General features: G+C 39.3%; 3 non-coding genes across 3 annotated transcripts; all 3 read left to right on the top strand.

Annotated features, from left to right (window-relative positions):
* Positions 1-14615: 14615 nt before the first annotated feature.
* trnat-ugu (transfer RNA threonine (anticodon UGU)) lies at positions 14616-14687 on the top strand. Its single transcript has one exon. It is a non-coding gene; the product is annotated as a tRNA-Thr (tRNA).
* Positions 14688-15494: 807 nt separating this feature from the next.
* On the top strand, positions 15495-15566 carry trnat-cgu (transfer RNA threonine (anticodon CGU)). The gene has a single exon. It is a non-coding gene; the product is annotated as a tRNA-Thr (tRNA).
* Positions 15567-17974: 2408 nt separating this feature from the next.
* trnat-ugu (transfer RNA threonine (anticodon UGU)) lies at positions 17975-18046 on the top strand. Its single transcript has one exon. It is a non-coding gene; the product is annotated as a tRNA-Thr (tRNA).
* The last annotated feature ends 8173 nt before the right edge of the window (positions 18047-26219 follow it).

The following is a 26219-nucleotide window of genomic DNA, read 5'->3' as shown; positions in this document are numbered from 1 at the left end:
TGCAGCATGACATTGCCAATATGAAGGAGGTTGAACCCTTAAACAGGGCTTACATTTACAATGTTCATATAGTCAGGTATGATTGGGAGAACCAAATCAAGAAAAAGGATAATGATTGCTGAAGTCTGAGCTGACCTTGTTGGAAGTGTCTTGTCATAGTCTGTACTGAACATGCCATAGCTGCCTGAGTTCTGACAGAGCTATTGATGAGAAGAGGCTTCTCTAAAGGTTTTTTCTGTCCGCTGTAGGGTCCTGTCCTTGGTTTGGCAGAGGTGCTAAAGCAAGAATAGAAGTCCTTTGCCCGGACTGACTTGCGTGACAAACTCAGTGAAGGCTGTGAGCCAGAGTGCGACTGAGACACTGACAAGTCCAGCTCATTCATCACTGCCTCAGATCCCAATCCGCTCTCCTGACTTCCCAGTGAGTGGCAAGGCTGCAATGGAAACCAGTGGTCTCACAAGACCTCTGACTGAACATTCGCATCACATCACCTGTCTTCTTCAGTGAGTAGCCATGTCAAGTTCATGAATGATTAGATTTTTTTTGACAGCTCTTTCGTATGAATGAAGGGAACCGAGTCATACTTGGTTTTTTTGATTGTTGTCCCCAGATTTGACTAACCTGACTAAGTCTTCCTTGAAAATTTCTTGAAAAGGGCAAGCACTTTTGAAGATGAAGTATGGAAGCAAAGCCAGTTGGCAAATCAAATTTGCCAAAGAGTCAAAACATATTTTCTACTGAGAAAGCCTTCAGTTTAGTGTTGCATGACTTTCATTCAAGACTTGCAAACTTTATTTGCACATTTCATACATGTGTGAATAATTTGCAGGTTTAACAAATAATTTTGCTTGCTGATCCATACATTTAAAATGAAATTTTACTGATAGGATGGAAGTCTGAATCTGATCCAAATCTTACCTTATCATTATCCTAGTGATTATTTTGCAGATACACCTAGTATCCCAACCACCCCTTAAAAAAGAGAAAAAAAAGAATAGCTCTTGGAAAGGAACAGAGCCACAAAGTCTGGATTTTTTCAAAGAGTTGTAATTCCCATCACTATCAAGAGAGCACATGACAAGCTGACAATGGAGGAGAAACCTATTTTCTTTGCTCAGTGGATCAGTGAAGTGAGCTTGTAAGGTTGGTGGTGTTAGAGCCCCTCAATCTCCTGCATCATCAAATTTGCTCCAGTGTCCCACCCTGGGTGACGTGTTGGCAGATCACTTCATCCCTGCATCTGCTCTTTTGCTGGGAGAGGAAACTTTCCTGTTGAGGTGCAATATATAAATCAGATCTCCATACTTATGCTTAACAGAAACGTTATGATCCCACTATCCACAAAACTTGACAAAACCCTTTCTGGGTTTGAAAAAATCATGGCTATGAATAGAAAACTGCTCTACAAGTCACTGTGCTGTCTTTCCACTCTCAGATGTGGTTCAACATTACCAACTGCCCCATGAGGACTGGAGTGAACACCCTCAACTCCTCTGCTCTTCTTTAGTCCAGCCAAAGTTAGTCAGATAGTGAGGCCATGAACTTGTCTGTAATCTATTATAGATCAGTACGAAGTGTTAATGTTAAGACACTGAAAACTTTAAATGAAGAAAGAACGAATGCACCGTTGCAGGTCTACTTTTGCCAAGCAATAATCATTTACATAACTGTATTTCTCAAGCAATACTTTTTTTAAAATGTAAATAGTACATCAAATAATTTGGATTCAGTAATTCAAACATACAAGGACATTTATCAGTATGCATATGTAGCTCCTCAGTAATCACAGAATAAAACCCATCCATTACTTAAATTCAAAATATGATGAGGTGAACTCTCTCTGTAATAACAAAAATGTTATTTGAGTTGTAGAAAATAAGTCCAAACTTCATGTGAAGCACATGTGATATAATTTCTAATTATGTTTTTGAGCTTGCATGCTGTAAAGAGTATGCAACTCAGATAGTTTTGGTTTCATTCTAAGATTTCTTATATATTAACAAATCTCACATTCTGTTTTAGCACAGAAAATACCTTGTTGGTAAGGAATTTCAGATGCAGCCAGTGGCTGAGTGTTAGTCAAAACAAGTAAAAATGGTACGTTGACATTTAGTTTAGTTTAGCTTTTTTAAAGTATATTTATATCACTACGTAGTCCTCCGTCTTGTTTTTCTGCCCCTAGAGGTAAAAAATGGGATAATGCAGTTTTATGTAACTTTAAATTATTGCAATAAAGGGACATTATATTATTGAACACATAGTCCAGGAAGTCAGGGTTTTATCTTTATTTTACTAAAATTAATTTAGTTAATAAATAACTGTCTATGTATGTTGATATACATATTATGTATATGATATATTCCTGCCTTTTCTTTTCACAGTGTGATTTCACACCATCTCAATTCTCTTAGCTAAAGTTTCTTCCTCATCAGAAGTGCACACAGATACACACACACACACACACACACACACACACACACACGCTTTCAATTGTGTGTGTGTTTGTGAGTATGTGCAGCTGTATAGCAGTCCAGAACTATGCACTTACATAATCAGTTCAAAGCCTTCTACTTTCTCTCCATATATTTGTGCCAAGCAAGGCATTTCAGGCGGAAATGGGCTTCTTGCATTGCCAAGTCTGCCTGCAGGAGCGAAATGTGGGAGAGAGAAGTTACTTGGCTTGGAAATGATGCTAAAATGAAGGAGTATTGATGTGTGGAGCTGCCAGGTACTGCTGGAGGTGGGAGGAAAGGGCACACCAGATTCTCTGATTTACCAGCTGTTTTAGGATTTTTATTTACTCAACCTATTTGAAGGGGGTGCTTGCAAGGTGGGGGAAGCGGATACAGTGTTTAAGGTCATAATTTTCATTGCATAGAGATGTGCACTGCCAATGCAGTTGGCAGTGTGATGTTCATATATTGTGGGACAGTTCAAATTAAAACATGCCTGGGAGCATATTTTAATTCATAATCTCATATATGTATTGTGTCAACATTTCATTTCATGACCGCGGTCCTTCCCTAATTGTGACCTCAAAATCAGTGCTCAGACAGGCAGGCACATCTTTAGGTCACAGACAAAAATAGTTTGCTACTTGTTGCTATTTGACAATAATATGTCTGAACCTTGACCTGATGACGTATTGCTCAATGGCAAATGTTATCCACCACAGGAGAACACATGTAAGAATAATTCCCGTTCACTGCAACAGAGCGGACCCTAAAGCTATTTAAAGATAGCACTCTAACTAGAACTTTCTGAACTTTTAAGTTTAAAAAGTCAATTGCATCACTTTGCTGCCACAAACTTTAAAATCTGCATTACCTAAGGGAGGAGGAGAGCTTCAAAAGGATAAATCAGAATCACAGCTCTGATTAACGGTGAGGTCGTATTGGCTAACTTGTTCATTCTAGCAGTCATTTTAAGTGGAAAAGGTTACGAACTTTGATTATGGGCATCCAGTACCTGCTCTGTCTTTAAACACGCAATAAGTGATTTCTTGCAGGGTGGTGGAGACAAATTGTGGATACAACACTGGCATATTGTTGCCTTGTTGCAGGGCCCTTTCACACCTGCTGTTCAGACATTTCTTTTTGATCTGAAGTAAAAATTGCAGATGCGAAACTTCCCTTGGACCAAACAGCCAAACCTTGGTCAGGACATTCTGTCAGAATGAAAAAAAAAAGAGAAAAATTAAGTAACAAAACAAAATGGGCTGTGGAAGCACACTACACCGAATCGCTATATACCGAATTTGAGAGCAGCCATAAGCTATTATAATGATGTGCAGTGCATAGTTTGCTTCACATCAAGAGGGATTGGAGAGGAAGCGGGGAGTGACATTAGAAAAAAAACAGGAGAAAAAGCTTGAATTTGTTAACTGATTTAGTCTATAACGGAGACATTATTTTCTCTGAAGGATTATATCTGGTGGCAGTCAGAGATGCAGAGTAAAAGTGAAGCCTGTACAACTAAGGAACTAGTCTAAATGCAGAATGTGTCACAATTCTGTAGCCATTACAAAATTAAAACTTACTTCATAATGAGTTAAAGCAAAAAAGTTGTCTGTTTTGTCTTAGTTTAGTCCAGGAGTAGCTTGACTACCATGTAATGATTCCTTAATACCTTCTATGTGTCTCGGTCAAGACACAAGAAAGTGAAATATAGAAACTTCTTGAAGTAGGAAGGCGCGGCTGGGGATGCTTGGGGAGCCTCAGGCAAGAGTTTTATGGCAGCTTTTCATCTGCAAATGACTTCCAATGTTTTTCCTCCATGACAACAGCTTTCAAGGACCCGCCAAGAAGGGCCTTCAAAAAATGCTCTTTTGTCCCGGAGGATTTCTTGTGATGCTGCATTGTTTGAAGTGGGTACAAACAAACTAAAGTGGGACTCTTGACTGGCAACCTGTTTATTCATCCAGTCCTTCTGCATGATAATTCCACCAACGTACAATGTGTAACGATAAAAGACGCGTGTCGCTGTACTTCATAACTGTTGCATAAGGCACTGTGTGTGCAGAGAGCCTATAAAGTTTGAAGGTCCAAGTCAATCAGAGACCTTCTTTCAAACAGGAGAACTTTGAAGATTTTATGTTCTGGAAGACTCTCAGGGCCCTGTCTTTTGCCCAGCACAAGGTGGTGCACGTTGCAACGCAACCAATTATTAATTTCAATTGACATTTCAGGTGAGCACAGTCTAATTATGGTATTTGGACCACAGTTTTTCATCAGTTAAGTTTTGTCCAAGCAACTTAAAAAACAGCTGTAAAACATTTTTCATGGTTTACCTCAGGGTGTGTCAGTACCAGGGATGATTCTAGGAGTTGATCAGGTCTGGGGCTAAGCTCAGACCATCTAGCGCTAAGATCATTATGTAAATAGCATCATTAAAAGAAGTCAACAGTGACTTTTAGTTTCATCACATGAACCTTGATCTCCTGAGTGATCCATCCACCCCTCCTCCTCCACACACGGAGGCTCTTTACATTACGTCGCCTGACTTGCACTGTACATCAAAACATAACCCTTGACAGGCGCCTTCAAAATGATGCGAGAGTGTCATAGTTTGAATCAGCGGGGCGCTGACCATGCTGCCATATTGATGTGCTGGGAGTGACAACGGGCTGGCATACTTGCCAACCTTCCTGATTTTCTCAGGAGACTCCTGATTATCATTGCCCTTTCCTGCTGAACAACACAGCTACACAAAACCAGACTAAGGAGAATTCCTGTTCCTTAAGGAAAGGGGCATGCATTTTGTAAAATATGCCATGTCAATTTTCTTTTAGGGGCAAAGCAAACAATAAATGAATGAAATAAAACCAACGAGTATTAGTTCCTGTGAATTAAAAATATTTAATTTAAGTTTTTAGTTTCAAAATCCTTCCTATTTTTGAGGTCTCAAGTTGGCAAGTATGGAATAATTTTGTATCACATTAACCAATGCATTTTAACGCAACATTACTTATGCTAATCAGTTTGTGGGGGGAAAAATAAACGCAGCCTTGTGGGAAAAGTTCTTAAATGTAAAAACTGTTGGGTGAAAGAATAGTATTTGAAGACACAGTACAACTCCATCTTCAGGGTCTGCTTTTCAAGAATGTATTGCATGCATACATGAATAAATAATAACTGCTTCAATAGTGTTCTACTTTTGCAATGTATGTGCATTTATTAACACACATTACTGTACATACACACGCATGCACACTGATACTGTAATTATGTTATAACAATTGCGCATTTAAAAGCTGCTGCCTGCTTTGATGATATGCAGAAGATACGGCTGTGTGAGAAATCGTGGAAAACAGGTACAGTGTTCCAAAATCCTTTGAACATCTGCTGAAGCTGTTCCTCGCATTTTAAGTCAGATGTCAAATGTGTGTGGATGCGTATGTGTGTGTGAGAGAGAGAGGAAGTGGAAGAAACAAACGAAAATTACAGAAAATCCACTGCCTCATTTGCATACTGCATTTATATGCATGTTTATGCACAAAGGCCGGCCTCGCGGTGACTTTATCTTTCTATTTGTCTGTGTGATTTCTAAATTTGAAATTGAAATGTGTGCAATGATCGAACTTGTGAATACGTGTTCTCGTTTGCATGTTGCATGTGACCCCTGATTGCTCAGCAGGAGAAAGACATTTATATGGAAATGAATCGTATACAGTAATCAGCCTGGCATTTATGTAATTGTGACTTGGCTGGCAAAACATTTTTTACTTTCACTTGATGTCACAGCTGTCATCCATTCATGCATTTATTTTCCAACACCAATTTTGTGCCCATTTCGTATATAGAAAGCTCCATTTGTTTGGATTGAATTCCCTATGCACAGACCTTTCTAATTAAATCCACACCCTGCAGTGAATCTATAGTTTCCTCTAAGCAAAGTATTGTGATTGTTTTTCTCCATCCAGATGACAGTGAAAGAAGACAAACTTTAAACCTCAGGGTAATAAAAATGAGAACGTTTAAATTAGGGTGACCACATGTCCTGGTTTACAGTCCTGCTTTTAAATGGAGCATCCCAGTGTCCCGAGGAAACTGAAATATGTCAATATGTCCCGGTTTCAACTGTCTGTCTGTGCAAAATACAGACTCTTCAAAAGTCATAATATTTGTCATTTTCTCCATTCAGCCCAGCCCACACTTGACACACAGGCGCAGAAATCACCATAAAATAGTGTTTTTGTAAAGCTGTTTCCCTCTGCTTCGTAACCCTCTGGATAGAAAAACAAAATGACTCAAGTGAGAACCACAGTTCCCTGTTTCTTCCTCTTTTTGTATTCATTTCCCTCCATCTCAGTCTATCACACACTAAGAAACACAGAAAGTTTTGTTTTGTGTTTCTATTACATCTTCTTTTGCTTCTTTATTTCCAATTATTTTAAACTTTTTTCTTAAAGTTTGTGTAAAGAAACAATAAAGTACATAAAAGTAGTAACATCACACTGTACAAGTCTTCATGTTAGAATAAAATGAAAGTATTAAAAGTAAAAGTGCCCATTGCAGCTGGTAACAGTGGGACTAATTTTAACTATTTCATGTCCTGCTGGATGGTTTAATGCATACAAATAAATTATTATATATGAGTTGATTGTATTTTGTATTAACAATCTGACTCTGCAAAGTAACTAAAACTATCAAAATAAATGCAACGCAGTGAAAAGCACAATACACATATAAAAATGTAATGAAATAGATGTGTAAAGTAACAGAAAATGGAAAGAAACTTGTCAGTCAGCTGTCAATCTGGCAGTAAATGTACAGTTTAGGTTACAGTGTAAGAAGAAGAAGAAGTAGAGTCTAGTAAAGGCTAGTGTGAAAGTAGTGCTAACACTTGCATTTTACCTTTACCTGCACGTGGGCTCTTATGCACTCAGATCATTTTCAGAAGCTTTGTAATTAAGCCCTGAACTGCAGCATCTTTTTGGAGACGCAGTAAAATAAATCTGTGATGATAAATCCAGCGCCAAGTGTCTTCTGTGGTCATTTATTCATTTTTCCATCTTAACAGTTGCTAGCGTTGCGTTGTTAGCCGTCCACTGGCAATCCCAGGAATTTCCCTTTATTAAGTCTGTCGTTCAATCAGAGACTGTGTTCCTGACTTGTGATGACGGTAATGAGCTCTAACCATGACTATAAAACATTTGATTCAGAGCAAAAAAAGAGTGAAGGTGGCCTGATAGCTCAGTTGGTAGAGTGTTCAACTACTCATATCATAAACCACTGCAAATATTATAGCTTCTTAAATTGAGCTTTTATCATTATTATAGCATTACTGTTACTAACAGTATTGTAGTACTTCTCCATGGCTTCTACAGTGGGGTATACCATCATTTCACAGTCTCACAGCTCACGGTCAGTCTACCTTGGGTGGTTCAGAATGAATAATGACTAATAATCTATTCGTGCTAAATCCTGGACAGTCACTGTTGAAATCTATTGCTACCTCTTTCCCTTCTACTTCTCTTTCTTCGGTCTCCAGTGAAATGGCTTCAGGATTCAATGTTTTATTGCCATTTCAACATAGGAATCAAGTTTGGTGAGCTCAAAGAAGACAGATACAGCTGCCCACCTCACATACAGTGACCACCTTAGGACATAAAATGCACACAGCTTAATTTCCTTCCCACACCTTCTCCGCCCGTTGTTCCTTTGCTCCGACAAGCTAAATAAACAAACTAATGCATACAATTTGCATTTTGTTTACTGCTTTGGCAATATTGTAATGCCGGCAGTAAAGTCAGTGAATAGAATTTAAAGACAGAGATTAAATGAACAAGCCAATTCCAGAGAGAAAGACAAGGCTCGCCTGTTGATGCTGAAGCAACGTTTTTTCTTTGTTGTAGAGAAAGAGATGAAGAGAGAGAGAGAGAGAGAGAGAGAGAGAGAGAGAGAGAGAACAAAGAAAAGAAAGGAAAATTGACTGGAAAAACTGCCGTCATTATGTACCTGTGCATCATGGGCCTCGCTTTTGTTTATTGTACTTAACATCACAGTGTGGTGAGAGGTGCTCTCATCTTAATTCACAGTGGAGAGATAAAAAAAAGGAAGGAAGTAAAGATGAGCGGAAAAGATAAACAGGAAAGAAGGTGGGGAGATTAAAAAACAGTATGAGAGATCATTACCATGAAAAGGAAAAAAAAAGATGTATGACAAGAGGCGTTTATACAAATGATCCTTTCAGACTAAATCACAGCTTTGAGCAGAAAAATAAGACTATTTTATTTTACAGAGCTTGAAAATCAAGATACATAAAAGAGCATTCAAGGAATAACACAAACTTCATAAATGAAGTTTTTTTCACAAAAATCCTGTGCTTCAAACTAGAATTGCTTTTATTGTTGATTAATCTTTTAAAGATCGTGTGAAGCAACAATAAATTTGTGTTCTGAGTTTGTCACACCACAGAAACATGTTATTAACCACCCAGCAAAATATGAACAAAGAGTTGCTTCAATGGCTGCTTCTCACTGTCTTCACACCCAAAACCATGTCTGTAGTTGTCAGTAGTCCCTCCTAGGAAGCTGATTGGCTACACTGGTGCGGACACAAACAGATAAGTTGAAGCCTGGCAAGATGGATTCTCATGTGATTTTGCCTATTTCAAATTTTAATTATCATGAAACTGGTTTGAAAAACGTGTGGCAAAATTATCAGGAGTCTCTCAGACTCAGGCACAGTAGAAACGTGGGTTTGTTTTCTGTCAGTCAAAACTCTGACATCGCCGAGGAAATTCTGTCATTTCATGTGACAGGACATACCTACAATGAGACAACCTTGACATTCCATTACGAAGACTCAGAACCGCCCCTTTTCTTTCACAGGTCATCAAATGACGACGCTTTGTCAGGCCCCTCAGCGTCTCACACAGATGCACAAGGTACCAGTTAGCATCAGTATGAGACACACTGGGCAAGTCAGTTTAATATAAACCCATCTGCATCAGGTGATGTATGAGAGCGACAAAGTGCGTATGGAAGAGACATCCTGTTCTCATTTTAGAGTCACAAAAAACTGCCATTTTGTCATTGCCCTCTTCAACTCATACAGACACACAAGGTAGGTAGGTTAGTGCCTGTGTGCGCCATATCAAGCTTTCAAGTAACTTCAATGTAAATCCATCCATCAAGAGCAAGAAAGTTAGTGTCTGGAGGAGTTATTAAAAGGTTAGTGAACATTATTAAACGTTTTAAGGTACATAACTTAGTGTCAACTGTCACGTGACTTGTGTCATGAGACTTTCACCTTGCAACTTGTGTCTCTGTCGTCACGCAACACAAACTTAACGTAAAATGACATGCTTATTTTAAATAAAACACAATGTTTTCCTAAACCTCAACAAGTAGTTTTGCTGTTTAAACTTACCCAAACTGTGACTGTTTCACGTGTTAATGTTAAGAGACTTTTATTTTGAAATTTTATGTAGTCATTTTTGTCCCTAACCGTAACCAAACCGATGCCTAAACCTAACAAAAGTGTGACATGCTGTTTTTAGAGTCACTGGCAATCTGTCTACTCGGTCTTTTAGGAAGGAGGATGTGATTAATGTGTCTTTTTGGGGATTTGCTAAAATGACTGTAGCTGCCGTTGTTCTTGGGATGATAACCTCTATTATCTGCCCATTTTCTAATGAATTCCTTGCTCTAATACAGTGTTAAAATGGTTCAACAATATCCTGTATACTTCAATGAAAATATTTGTGAGATTTGACTATGCGTACAGTATTTTTCACTCAGATAAAACAAGCCAAAACAACACTGGTGGCAGTGTCTTGATGTGTTGAGAAAGCATAAGTTGAATATGTCAGACGCAGTGCAGTGAAGGTGCTGCATGCAAATACGACAGAATAATGCATCAGCAGCAGAATCTGTTATTTAAAATGTGTGAACCTCCACCAGCAAACGCCAAGTGTCATCCCAGCCTTATCAATAATGCAGAGCCCTGCTGTTTATGGAGGCATGGTTCTTTTTGGACAGACCATGCTCAGTGGGCCTGTTGAAAGCCACGCCGTGTCAGTCTGAATTGTTTACCCATGAGTAAGTACTTGAAGAGCTCCCACCATTCTGACAGTAAACACAACTTGTCACACATTCAAGTGCTTTAGTGTGGAAATCATAACAAAAAGGACAAACTGTGACCAAACCGTGTTGTTTTATTTTTCTGAGCTGTTTTGTTCTGCAGTGAAAGAATGATGAGCAGAAAATATGCGCTGCGAGGAATCATGTCGTACCACAAATGACAATGTGTGGCAACTCCTCTACTGGTCTCTGGCAGAAATCTGTCCGCTCCATCACCCTCGCAGTGTGTAAATGGCTTGACATCCATCTTTTACCCATAAAATTTGTGCATTCAGTACTTATATTATACCTCAGGGGTCCTAATTAGACTCAGCTGGTGTAAAGCTTTTTAGTAAATCAGACTTTAAACCTGCAATAACTGATGTTTTGGCTCTTTCGGGGCAATGGAAACAAGCTGTGAACAAAATATTGACATATCTTCACCTTTCAAGTTGGTACGGTGAACATATTAGCAAACAGCTGCTTATTTACACATCCAGCAGCTACAGAGCAACATTATCATTCTGGTGTTTCTGACCACCTGATGACTGTAATTAATTCACCTTCAGCTCTGTTTTTGGTTTCTACCAACTTCTGAGGGATTTTTGAGATTTTTGATGAAAACAGCTGCACAAAAACAGCATTTTGAGAGTGGCAGAAGTGACCCAATACAGTAAAGTTGCTAAACTAAACAATGAGCTGAAACTCACTATAGATGTCCATAAAGCTCAAAGCTGTAGATTAAAGTGACAACTGACCCTTCCTAAGTCCCGCCCCTTTTCACTTTGTGCTCCAACAACAGATAAGCAAGCTTGGTATTTTGATTAACTTCATCCTTTCCTATTTTCTGTTCTTAGATATGATATGTTTGGCTCATCTATGTTGAAAAGAAAACCAATGCAGGGGACCTGGAAAAGTATTTCAAGTTAGCTAATGTCAGCAAAATGCCAGCTAACTAGCTAGCTAATCTGTATCAATCACAGCTAACTAGTTAGCTAGTGTTTTGCTAAAATTTATGTCACGTTTTGTCACGTAACTCACACAAATCTCATGAAATTATGTGTATCTGTAACTTAAATTTTGAAGTAAGTCAACATCAAATGTTGGTTTCACACAGACACAAACAGTGTGAAAGACTTGCATTTGTTTGACCCATCCATCCACCCTCCATATGCTGCTCCATAGCATCTAAAGAGCCATATATATTCTTAGGAACTGGTGGTGACTAAAAACACAGCTGAAGGTATACTGAATATTGGGCTTGTATCCTTCATACGGGCACAAACATAACTTCAGATCACTTCTAATGCTGCCGTGTCTACTGGATGTGAAAATATGTATTTCTCTTAGTTAGTTTTTCTGCACATTTGCATTCTTTTTAAAAATGAAAATAATCACCAAATCTGCATTTCCCCTCAGCTGGTTGTTTTGTTTTTGCGGCCCATTACATTACTGTCTTGGTTCGGTTTTCCTTTCAGTTGATAAACTTATTGGCACATTTAGCTACTAGCTGCTGAACAAAATGGAGCATTAAGCATTTATAGGGACATATGTTTTTCTCAGGGGTTGGTGGAGATCAAGAGGATAGAAGAGGATAATGGACTTACAATCATCAGATGGGCACAAACATGACTTCAAATCAGTGCTAATGTTGCTCTGTGTCTTCTGAATGTCTCAGTAGGCAGCTGTTTACTAGCATGCTTCCCATATCAACTTAATATGTAACAGTATGTAAATGTTCGTAGCTTCATGTCTCCAAGTTGTAAAAAGAAAATGCAGCATTTAACTTATTACGTTAAATGATTACTAATAAAAATGAGTGACAGCTTTCACCACACTCAGCAGGATTCTACTCTTACACCTCCTGACGTCACATCACAAACACTTTCTAACTATTTCTTTTTGTTTTATTTCATTTTTTTTAAAGTAGTAGAAGAAGTAGTTGTAGCAGTAGATAGAGAGCCTAAAAAATGTTTGATTGTTGAGTCTCATTTCCAGGACGTGAGTTAGGTTTCGCTCTCTCTCCTGAGCCCCTCCGTGCATGCGTGCATGCAACAGTTTACAGGCAAATTGTGAGCAAGCACGGACCGACAGACATCAGCTGTGTGTAATAAAGCACCAACCCTCTCATCCAGAGCTCCCTGGCCCTGGGCAGCAAAAGCTCCACGCTAGATGTGATTGAACACAACCAAAAGTAAAGTCAAGAGTAACAGGGTGAGCTGACAAACTCCTGTGCTGAGCATGTTGCTCATTAGCTGATAATTCACAGTCTCACCTAAGGAACATGCAAGTGCAGCTGCACTAGTAGTAAAACCAATAGGAACGCCCAGTCGCTAGACAGCCTGTGATTGGTTTGAATCTGCTGTCATGGCCAGATTCCCTATAGGCTGAAAACAGAGTCAAAGGGAGGTGCAGAAGTATAGTTCTGTCTCAGACCACTTGATTTACAATATGCTCAAAGGTTATTAGGAAAATATTTCCCAGTGACAAAACAAAACAGAACAATGTTGCCTACCCTAGCTTTAAACAAACATACTGTATAGAAGAGATAGGCATGAAAAAAGGGGTGAAGGGCTAACGTCAACAAGGAAATAAAAGTCACTGTGAAAATGTGAGGAAATCTAACAGCTACCCTTGCTTAGTAATTTCAGTTGAATGATCTGTTGTCACCAGGCCGAGTGACACAAGCACACACACACACACACACACACACACACACACACACACACACACACACACACACACACACACACACACACTCTGCTGTGCTCTTGGATTCTCTACAATTTTCCAGTGTCACTTGAATTACTATGTAAGCAAATGGACTCTTCAACAGACTGACTCAGGTCTAATAATAGTTATCACGACCCAGTCACAAACACGTTTGTATATCTGTGCCTGTGTGTGTTCTGCTGCTGACGTGTGTATTTCCTCTTGTTTGTGACATTTGAAAGGGTCAGCATGTGTTTTTCTCTGTGAATGTATACGCATCCATGCTTCGCTGTGTTGACGTCGGTGTGTGTGTCCTGTCAGTCACGATCATGCTTGTGCAGCATGATGCTGGAAAAAACTCCCACCTATTACACCTGAAGGCAGCAGCAGAGCGATGCTTTAGAGTGTGTACATAGATATGTCTCATATTTTTCCTTATCAACAGTGTGGAGATTTATTCAGCTGCTGTTTCACTTATTGAGTTTTTTTTAAATATTAAATTATACTAAAATCCAATCCAAATATTGAAGAATTGTTAGGTTAATGACTGCTTGCCTATAACTGGGTCCAGACTCAGTATTCAGGATCTAATATTGTGAAATAATGGTGGTACAGGGACATGATATGTTGATCTGAAATAATGAAGTCTGTATTGTAGGCACAGTGACACAAATACACAGCTGCTAACACTGGTTCTCCTCCATAGTGTCAGTGATATAAGATTCAGGTACAATCTGAAATCAGTTCAGTTAGTACAGTTAAAGTATGTGTAAGTGAAAAGGGGAAAACATGAAAACACTGAGAACTATTTAGTACTTGTATCTATTTAGTAATTGTGGAGTTAAGAGTCCAGAGTGTTAAACTGTTGTTCACGAGTTCTATGTTCAGGATGTTTTGGGCAAACTTGAAACATGACTCGGTGACGTGCCGGAGCCATGGTTCCCCAACACTAAATAAGCATGAACTGAATGAACTGACACATAAACAACACCGCCTCCCTCTCCCCTCACCCTCCCTAACAGGCAGTTACGAATGTACCTTCAGCGACTCTATCAGCCCAGAAGTTCACTTCAGTTCCAACATCTCAACACAGAAGAAAAAAAAAATACCATCCTGTCACTGTCCTCTGGCTCTGGTGGCTCAAACATGTCTGGACATGTCCTGGTAGACAAAGCGTCAATGCTTCAGGTGATTTTCAGGTCGTAGTGGTGTTTGACACTCAGAAAAACCACGCTGTTTGAGCCATGAGTGAAGCATGACAGTGTGATTTCATGAGAATGTAGCTCATATGCTACATCACAACCAAAACCAAACACTGAAAGAACCATTAACTGAAGGCATGGTGGCCAAGTGGGAAGGCGTTGGTCTTGTAAACCAAAGATCATGGGTTCGATCCCCATCCATGCCTTTAAGATGTCTTCTAAACACCTACAGAAGATGTTCTGAGCAGTTGTAATTACACCTGGTCAATGGTTGTGTGATTTACTGATTTACTTCTCACAGATGATGTTGAGGGTGGCAAATGACAGTGAAATCCATATTCAGTTCAACAGCTGGATGTTCCTGCAATCAGTTCTGATATGACTCTGCAAAAAATCCAACCTGTAATTTAGGACCTCATATTATATGAAAGTGGTCCAAATCAGATATGAAAAGATCAGATTCCATGTGACCTGTGCAAGAAAAAGTTGATCTGAGTAACATATGACCAAAAAAAAAAAAAAAAAATATTTGGGCCACTGCGTGGACACAGAGTGGCCTTCAATTGTGATCAGTCCAAGGCATCTCTATATGCCATACCTGTCAGATGACCCTCCACGTGAGGGTAACGTGAGCGAGTTTCTGGGTGGGACAGAAGCACGGCAGGAGCAAAACAAAACTGGCCAGTGGCTGATACAACATTTTGTTGAAGACTTTAAGATTTTAGGATTGTTGAATGACAACAAGTTATTCAAACAATGGTTTTAAAAGATGAATACAACAGATAGAACCACTTCTTCTTCTTCTTCCAGCAGATTAGATGCTTCACAGCCGGTGGAACCACTTTGTGCATGTGAAAAAAGTTCTATTCTGATTATATGCTTTGTGTACATCTTATTGGATCACTGTATGAAACTTAAATTCTAATCTCTAATCAGAATGATTACAATTGGATCCAGAATTGCCCCACAATAAATCAATGAACAAATCACTCAGAGCCAAAGCAGTCAAGCAAGGCGTGGTGGCCAAGTGGCAAGGCGTTGGTCTCGTAAACCAAAGATCGTGGGTTCAATTCCCATCCATGCCTTTATGGGTGTCTGGTAATCTCTCAGAAAAAAGAGGTTATGTGTCCAGAATAAGTTACCATGGTGATTTAGACTGAGCCTCCTCTGTGACAAGTCCACAAGTCTGGATTCCTGCCATCAGCATGCTTTCTCAAAACTTTGTAATAAAACATTTAACACATTTTTGTATGACCAGTCTAAGTAACACCTGTGCCGTAATCCTACTGATTTATCAGCGTCTCTATTATCCTACATCTGTCAGGTGGATGGATTATCTTGGCAAAGGGGAAGTGTTATGAGTTACGAACAAAATTTGAGAGAAATATACCTTTCATGTGCATAGTAGCAGCCTTAGTGCTTTTACTTCAATGCAATGCGTTGCATTTTTATTTTTATTAAGTGTAAATTGATGGATCTTTAATAAAACTCAAACACTGGTAGTGTGCAACAAGGGGCTTACCTAAGAGGCAAAGTCATTGCTGCAGTTCATTACAAATGGACCATGAAAGATTCTGCTGAGCACTGTAAAGGCACAGATGAGGATTGAACTCATGATGTTTATAAGACCAACACTTTACTACTTGGCCAACATGCCTGTAGGTGCTTGTGTTTTTCATAGTGTCACTAGGAGGCAATAGTCAGAAATTTTCAAATACTACACAGAAGGTCTTTAAAGTGATAAAGAACGTTGGTTTCTTTAGTTATTTTTAGTTATTTCTTAATTGGGATAACTCAACAACTTGATTCAGTTGGCCCATAAGGACATTGGAAATGTGAGGACCGACCATCTCAGTACTGTGAACTTCACTAGATACCCGAAAGTCAAGGTCATCTTAAAGGCATGAATGGGAATTGATTGATTTTAGTTAGTGAGCAGCCTTTAGCACTTGGCCACCACGCTCTCTAGTTCAGATCCAGTTTACAATTTTGGTTTGCATATTTCTTTAGTTTTGTTGTCATCATTGATGTATTTGACTAATAGCATGCTTTTATCCCAAACAACACAAAATGGTTTTATACTTTAAACTGAATATAAGAGCCCAAGTTTGTCTTCTTAACAACAGCCACTTAAAGGGAAGATTGATTATGTTGGGTCTGAGCAAGTAAATTAAACCTACAACAATGACAGTGTGTCCAGAGAGGCAAAGTCATTATCAAGGATCATTACCAAATGGGCTCTGAAAGTCTCTGCTGATCCCATTAAAGGCATGGATGGGGGTCAAATCAACAATATTTGGATTACAAGACCAACATCTTATTGCTTGGCCACCACACCTCTACACTGTTGCACCCGTGTGTGTTGCAGCAGCAAATACATTTTCTCAACTCCAATGCTTTAAGGGACGATAACCAGAGAACATAAATGCATAGGTCTTAGTAGATAAGTTACACCCAGAACAATGATAGTGTAGCTCATTTATACAGCAATTGATACAACAGTCAAGTCCAACTAAAGTCCAAGTCAAGTCTCTGGCTCTGGTGCTAGATATAAACAAGAAGGGGTTGAATAAAGTCTGAGCTCAGAGCACCACCGCATGTCTTTAGGACAGAAATATTACACCTTTGATTCTTTAAATAGTCTATTGAAGAGTAGGATAGAGAAGCTAAAAGTCTCTACTTTTCCAACAATAAGGCACTGCTACTTGTGAACCAAAGATCATAGGCTTGATTCCCATCCATGCCTGTGATAGGATCAGCATCATCCCTAATGAGCCATTGGGGAAATTTTGATGACTTTGCTCTTTGGTAACCCAATTCCCCTCTCCTCACACCGTCAATATTCTGGGAATAAACTTACCAACTCCGACTCAACATAAATCATGTTCCCTAAATCTGTTCTTTGTGTAATAAAACACTGCAATCAGGCCTGTTGGAGTACTGTACATATATATATACTACTGCACTACTACTGTATTTAAAAATTTCAGACCAATTTAACTCATGTTGTTTGGAAAAAAAATAACAAAAGTGGCAAGTTTATAAATGAGTTTGTCTGAACTGTCAAGTGTCACATAACAACAACATGAGCCTTGTGTCCACCAAGCACTCCAGTTCAGTTTAGATTGTTACACAAAATGGTTATTTTTATGTTTCCATTGGCAAAAAGATGTGAATGGTACCAATAAAACCCACACCATTCCATCGTGTTTTTCTGTTACCTTTCTGTTGAGGTTCCAAACAAAACAATCACTGCAGGTAAGAAGCACACACAGCAACCGGTCATCTCGTCATCAAGTGCAGACCTCGAGATGACCCTGGTAGCTGTAATACTCTCTTACCAGTCAGTGGTTTTCACTCCACCTTTAGCATAGGCTTAGCACACTTGGAGGCTCAACATTGTACAATGCAAAATGGAGTGGTTCTGTTAGTACCATCCACAACTTGAAACACAAAAATAACTATTCTAATGTAGCAACAACTCATAAGGAAAGGCATGGTGGCCAAGTGGTAAGGCGTTGGTCTTGTAAACCAAAGATCATGGGTTCGATCCCCATTCATGCCTTTAATTGGACCAACAGTGGGGAAAATTTGTAGCTCTCTGGAAGGATGAATTATCCCACAAACACACTGGGGTTCTCTGGGGTCAAAACAGCCATACCAATAAGTATAAATCAGGGGTAGTGTTGTCCAGACTGTAACTTTACAGTTGAGTTGAAATCCTTTTTAAAATGTTTCATTCATTATTGTTATAGTTATTATTCTTGCTGTAAAAAGTCCTCAGATTACCTACTATTTATGTTTCCTAAAACTGGTTATTGTACTTTAAAACAGAATGATTTGATAAGACATGAGTTAGTAATTTCAATTTAATATAATAAGTATGGTGCTAAGTTTGTGAATCAGTTGGTCTGAGTTAAGCCTTGTTTCCCTAAAGCAGTCCAGCTCAGTGTGTTACATATTAGAACAGTTATTTTTGCCTTTCCATTGGCAAACATTTTACATGGCATGACTTTGCTCTTTGGTAACCCAGTTCCCCTCTCCTCACTCTCTCAGAGTCCTTGGATTAACTTACCAACTCAGACTCAACAAAAAGGATGTTCCCTAAATCTGTTTATTGTATAATAATATTTTGGGTCTCGTAAACCAAAGATAATGGGTTCGATCCCCATCTGTGCCTTTAAGAGGAGCAGAATCTGTCGGGAACAATTTAGGAAAACTTGTAAGGACCAGTGACAACAATTTCGCTTGTTAGATAAGTAAACATCGGCTCTACTCCCACTGTCACAGCTGCTAACAATATGGGTTTGCCCATTACTAGATGAGTTCTGTGTGTGGGTTCACAACTAGTTTATGTATGGTTTGGTTCTGACGTGGTCTCTTTTCCGAGCTTGACACCTTGTTAGAGAGTGAATGAGAAACACTGAGTGAGAAAAAAGAAGGAGCAGTAACAGAACATCTGTGAGCCCAAAACAAAACAGAAAATGAAACGTGCCTTTACTTGGTTTGTGTTTCGTTGATGTTACCTACTAAATTAAAAAGAAAACAGCGTTTTCTCAGAGTAGGGAGAATTAAGGTGTTTTCGTGATTAAAACATGTTGAACTAGCATCGGTCTTATAAATCAACAATCATGGCATCAAATACCTTCAAAGCTGGTGTAGGCAGTTTTTTTTAGCACCATGGGGCAAAAGTTCTATAATAGGCTTTAATCATGATGTAATTCAAGTGATATGAGAGAAAAGCAGATGTTTGCTCCTCCTCTTGGCTCTGTTTTCAGGCGTTGGTCTCATAAACCAAAGATCATGGATTTGATCCCCGTCCATGACTTAATTGGGATCAACATGAGCTTTCATGACACATTTGGTGTCAGACGGAATGAGTGAGTGTCGAGGATTCTTCGAGAGTTCTCCTTGAGAAGAAGGATTTAATAGCCTCATGTTGCTTTGGACAAAAGCATCTGCCAAGTGAATAAATGTAAAATAAATGAAGACGCAAAACACACTGCACTTCCTTTTCGTTGTCAGTGGGCAAAAGTCATGATGTAATTCAAGTGGTCTGAGAGAAAATCAGACTTCTGCTCCTCCTCTTGCCTCTATTTCAGGTCGCAGGAAATCTAGATGATGGGAGACTTTGGTCGGTCACAAGGTGTGAGATAATTGATTCCAGGCTTTAGGCACCCAACTATGTAGGCATGGTGGCCAAGTGGTAAGGTACTGGTCTTGTAAACCAAAGATCAGGGGTTCAGTCACTCTCTATACCAGCAGCTTCCCCTCTCCTTACACTGTTAATGACATATAGGCAGTTTATTACCAGATGATGTCCTTGTGTGGGTTAACAACTGCTTTACACAGGTTTTGGGTCAGAAGTGATTAGGTTATCAATACTCAACACCTTTAATGTATTAACTGAAAAAACACAGTAACAAGTAGTATTGCAGTCAAACGACACCTACAATCAATCCCTTTGGTACATCAGATCTAGCAAAAAAATACTATTCACATGGTTTTGCTCACAGAAAATCACAGCAAGAGTTCTTCATATAGAAGAACCTTCAAAAAAAGTATTGAATAAAATTACTTAAAGGGTAGGGCAGTGTCAGTGGTATTGGTAGCGTATTTTTTTTTTCTAAATAACCAGCCCTAGAAATGAATACTTTCTCCTCCAAACACAAATAAGCATTGAGACCTTGTGAGCAAATGAATGAGAAATAATGGCACAAAGAGCCAGTCAGACCTCAAATAATGCAAAACAATGTCACCCGGTCGAAAGTTTAAACAAAGACATTTTTCCTGGATTATTAAAGAGTGATACACCATCACTCTTCCACTCTACATGTTTTCTTTGAAGTCGTTGCCTCATCATATTAAACAGAGCTCCGTGAAACAAGCAATCCGCCATGTTGAATGTTTTGAACGTGAAGTCATCATCAACATGCAGCTTGATCACTCAGATATGTACATGTCAGAGGCGAAACCTCAGAAAATCAATATTGGTGCAGGAAAAACATTCCATCATTAATGTGAAATCTGGCATTGACTGGATACAGGTTAGAAAAATATTATCAATGTGCACATTAATCACACACACACACACACACACACACACACACACACACACACACACACACACACAAAACAATTCTGGTGTGCAAATGCCAGTAACTGGAAAGTATTTCCATCTCCCATTAGGTGCATTCACTTTTCTTTGAAGAGGAAGAGGATTTTTTTTTTAAAAAAAGATAAACATTTGTTGATGGAAACATGACTAGAGGAAGGCCAGAATGGCATGAAGCATCTCTACATGGATTACCACAACACCCCTGGGTCCATCAGGGTTTCAGCAGAATCAGCAAAATGTTGTGTATTTGGCTGTATGCACGTTTGTGTGTGTGCTTGGATGGCTAAAGGGGATATGTGTCCAATAAGCCTCTTTTCCACCCTTCACATCTTTACAAATTCCTGTGCCATTTTCTACACACACGCATACACACACACACACACACACACACACACACACACACACACACACACACACACACACACACATGCACACACACATGCACACACATGCACACACACTCAGAGTGTGGCTGTGCCAGGGGAAATCTCTTTTTTCTCAGGTATTAGAGGAATCCAGTGTGTCTCAGCAGAAATGAGGTGATGCCCGGACATGTTCAGTTATTAGACAATTAACCCCTGCTGAGACCCTGACAATGAGGGAGGCAAGAGGTCACTGTGGCCCGATAACAGTTACGTAATCCACAGAGGTTAAGGGAGTGTGTGTGTGTGTGTGTGTGTGTGTGTGTGTGTGTGTGTGTCTTTAAGAGACAGAGACTGTAAGTGGTAGAAAACAAGTGCTGTGTTTAAGGTGTGTGTAGAGATGAGTGTGTGGTGTCTGCTGGGGTGTGTGTGTTAACAAGGGTCAGTGTAACATGAATTCAACGGGAGTGAGTGTGCCTCGTCTTATCTTTTATAATTAACCTCTGCTGAGACCCTGAAAATAATGCTGGGCGACCAAATGGCAAAGGCAAAAAAAAAAAAAAAAGAAAGAAAGAAATGTAACAGGGACGTGCTTGCAGGGCATTTGTTTGTGAGTGTGTGTGCAAAACACAAAAAAACACAGGATGCAGTTTAAAGTAGTATGCAAAATTACAGAATTCGTATGCTATTTATTTAATCATCTTTAGACATCTTTAAAGGAGGAAATTGTAGCCCTTGCACATGCAGAAATAAGTACAGCAGTCCAAATAGCGAATTGCAGCCATAGACTGTTGATTAAATAGGTTGTATTCCTGTTTAATGTATGAGTTATGGTTGAAGCGAGTTCTTGTCCATCGCCCCCTCCTCCCCAGACAACGCAGAGACAGGCAGGCTGCAGGAGCTCTGCAGGAGGGCAGGATGTGCACATCATCGTAAATTGACAGTAACACGCCGATGAGAAGCTCAGGCAGGATGTAGAAATGCTGTAATAATGCAAGATGCACAAAACATCAAACACTGACAATAGCTGGTGAGGATGAGTCCTACACTTTAAGTTGACCAGCTGTTTATAACTGTCAGTCTATTCCAACATTTAGCTCAGTTTAACAGTTATATACATTTACTCTGCTTACAAAATTATTAATGATTTTTATGGCTCATAAACAGACACTTGCTCATTCAGTGCAAATTCTGCATTACTTTGAACTCACTACCTAGCTTGCCAAATAGCAAGCCAGCTGGTGGGTTGAAATGGTTTCTCTTTGCTAACAGTGTAAAATAAAAGCTATTTTGTTCTATTAAAGGTCAGTTCCACTGAGAGGTGTTATCTATGTCTATGGTGACAGTGCTTTTACTTTGCTTTTTTTTTTTTTTAATTTAGCATCGTTTCCTGCTGTTTTTTTCTATCTGGCTGCACAGATTCAGATGCTGATTGTCTACTTCTTTGATATGGCTACTGGGCTACTGGAAGGTCAGGTTTAATTTCACGTCTTCAAGTTCTGTGAAGAAGACACTTCCATTTTCGTGACTGGAGGAAGTACTCGCAGCAACTATAGGAGCTGCTGTGTTACATTAGATGTGTGTGTACAGTATGACAAAGCCACAGAGGAGCTGACTTTATAACCTGCAGTCAGGAGTGTAAAACACTCATGAGGCATTTTAACCTGCTTATTTTAGATAATCTGACACACATGCACACACACACACACACACACACACACACACACACACACACACACACACACACCCAAAGGACTTCACTCAGTCTGACACATTAGCCTGTTCATTTTCACACTCTTATAAATAAGGTTTCCTAAAGGGTTCTTCATATAGGGCTGAGGTTCTAGTCAGAACCATTTTGCTCCTTTTTGAAGAAAGGGTTAGTCAGTGACTTTTCATCCTAAGAGTTCTTTTTTTTAAAGAAAGAATTTAAATCCTTGAGGAACTCTTTCTTCAAGGGTTCCTTTAACTATAATGTAAAAAGGTTCTTGGTAGAACTCCCTGGGTGGGTTCTACATAAAACCCTTGGAATATAATAGGTTCCCAGCATAACCCCCTGAGTGTACTTTCATTAAAAACCTTTGAATATAAAAGGGTTCTTGATGGACCCTCATGCATTGGGTCTAGATAAAACCCTAGGAATCTAAAAAGGTTCTTAGTAGAACCCTCTTGGTGGGTTTAGATAAAACCCTTGGAATCTAAAAAGATTCTTGGTAGAGTTCTTGTTAGCACAAGATAAGTTGAAACAGTTCTGGATAGAATGCCCAGACAGGGTCCTGGGCTGAACCATTATACCATTGATGGGTTCTCTGTAGAACCTCTTATACGGGGTTCTGGGTGAAACTTTTCACAGATTGTTCTAGGTATAACCCTTTATGCTTGGTTCTAGGTGGATCTCTCTGAAAGGGGATCCTATAAAAAGTTCTACCGGGAACCAAAAAAGGTTCTGCCATGGGGACAAGCCAAAGAACCCTTTATAGTTCTAATTACCACCTTATTATAAGAGCACAGCCGACTGACATTCAGTGACCTCCATTCACAATTTGCAACACAAGCACAATCAAACGCACACACACACACACACACACACACACACACACACACACACACACACACACACACACTGGAGCTGCCAAATAGTACAACACATTGCTGAGCTCTATACTTTGTACAGAGTGGTGTGAACAATTTTTAAACTGAGCATTTTTGAGTTTTTTTCTGTTTGGAGTAAAACATTTTTTTTTTCTGTTCAACAGATATCAGAAAGTGAAAATTTCACATTATATTTGTCATATACATCTTGTGGCATTCTAATCTTATTTAAGTCATATTAAATCCATTATATCCAAGCTTTAGATGGTAGAAACTCCAGATGCCCAGTATGAATCTACCAGTGAAATGTATTCATTTTCCCTCCAGTGTAGCAGAAGAGTGTAGACTCTTCATTTGAAATGACTCAAGGGATGGTTGCTGGTGGACAGTATGTGGAGAGCTGGGAATTCATAGCTGCATGTGTTATTATGGTCCACTGTGTTTAAGTCCTGGGATCAGGAATGTCTTGATTTAATTGGAGGAATATGGGTAAAACTTAACCACACTTACTCATTGGGTTAAGTAGAACTCAGTGTTAGGTGTAAACTGGAAAATCAGGAACTGAAAAGTTCAAAATAAGATATGCCAGTGTCTCCTAGACATTAATGAGCTGAAATTAAGACCAGCCTCAGATTTCTTAAATTCGGCTCCGGAAAAACAGCTTCTGTATTGTCTCAGCCAGAGACTAATTAGAGCCCAGTTGAAGGTCTTAAAATTTTCCTTTTTTGTCTCATTGCGCTGATCTTAAAAATGTCTTGAGATTGTCCTTGAGATAAAAGTGAGATCTAAAAGAAAATCTTAAATTTGTCTCAATGGTCAAATTAAAGTCTCGCTGCTTCATATGGTCATCAAAGGAGGTACCTCTGAAACACCTATGAGCTCAGCAACAGATCTCCTGCTTCAGGAGAAACAGATGACACTTTGAGAAGCTAAAAATAAGAATCTCATTAATTTCTCTTAAGACAAAGAAAAGACAATTGTGAGAAACACAGATTTCCTCTGGGAATGGTAAACAAATATAAGCTACAAAAGAAAACTACTAAAACTTAGATTATCCCCCAAAGAGAATCGTAGCAGGAGTGACAAAAATAAGTAGGGGTGGGGGTGGTGGGGTGCAGTTGTCTTGATTTTGTTTGAGGGAGTCCCACAGTGTCAGACTTTGAAAACCACCTAAACAAATTATAGCTGCATAAATGTAACCAAACCTTAAACACAGAGGTGGCAGATAAAAAGCACTTAAGTAGATCAGTAGGAACTAGAACTCTATTTCATGATAGCCTTTTTAAAATTCGGCCACTACTCTCCATTGCAGAAATTTAGCAACGTGTTTTCAAGTGAGGCCTTGATGGTTTCTGTCTTTCCTCAGCATAAATCATTAGAACCCTTTCTCAATGCTGTCAGGGACTGCAGGTTCCATAAGTCACCACAGTTTACAAGAAACAGCTGGACCAATACACGACTTTTAAATTAAGCCGCATATTTTCACAAAGCCTTGCAAAATGAAGTTGTTTGAGCCGAGGTAATGATATAAAATGCATATTAAATCCTGGAGGTGTAGCACAGTGTCACAGAAATGGCTTTAATTGTGGTTTATGTGTCCCGAGTCACACAGCTAAATTGCGGTGTGTGTGGGCCGAGGGAGCAGTGAAATTATAATGAGTGATATGAGCGGGGAATAGTATAAAAACCCCATCATGTAAGGCATCATTTTAATAAGACTGCCATTTGGTGCCATTTGGTTGGAGAATATCTTTAAACCGGCATTTTCCCTCACTCGTCTTCTTTTTCTCTTTTAATTTCCTCTCTCTTTTTCTCTTTAAAAGCTCCACTTGTCATTAACATCAGACTCATTTCTTTCCGACCTGATGTTGCTTAGATCACAGCCTGACAGAAAAGTGCTTTACAGGCATCTGAATGATGATTTCTCATTAAAGTGTTTGATGCGAACAAGGACTTTTGGTGAAAGACATTCATTCTCTACTGTTCCCTGCTTTCCTGCTCCATTTAGGCAGGTGCACCTCTTATTAAATTCTTGCTGTTTTTAAAGGTAAAGTAAGCGATTCTGGAGAAAGTTAATTACTGTTCCCGTGTCGACAAATACAGATCACTGGGTTGGTCTGCTAGTTACCTTGGCAATTACATATTGTTTTTGTCCCTGTGGGGGAGGTGAAAGCAGCAAGGTGGTCATATTATGGAGGTTTTCACACTTAGTCTGACTCATTTATGAAGGCCACTCTAATAATTATGTCTCCTATCTATACCAGATCTCTTTGTTCCGTGTTGTTCATCATGGTTTGTAATTATTTTGTATTGTCACAGTTCTATCCAGTGTCGAAAAAAATAACACAAGCATCAGCACACCAGAAATTGCAATGCATTTATGGTGGTTAAAATTATTTTATTACGTGATTTGCACTGGGAGAGCACCCTAGAGTGCAATTTATCTCCTTTTATCTACTGGGAAGGCACTCTAGGGGGCAATTTTCAGGTGCCATAGTGACAACCAAGAGGGCACTTTTGTAGCTTTTTTTTATTTTTGGTTCACAGGAACACAAGGGAGTGGGGTGGGGGGGTGTTGCATCTTATTACATTTGCACCATAGAAGGGCTCTCAGTAGAACCTCTCATAGGGGGTTCTGGGTGAAATTCTTCACAGATGGTTTTAGT

This window comes from Lutjanus erythropterus, chromosome 5, assembly GCF_056507025.1.
Source record: "Lutjanus erythropterus isolate fLutEry1 chromosome 5, fLutEry1.hap2, whole genome shotgun sequence".
Classification (NCBI taxonomy): Eukaryota; Metazoa; Chordata; class Actinopteri; order Lutjaniformes; family Lutjanidae; genus Lutjanus; species Lutjanus erythropterus.
Note: the sequence above shows the minus strand (reverse complement) of the source record. Positions and strands in the feature narration are given on the sequence as shown.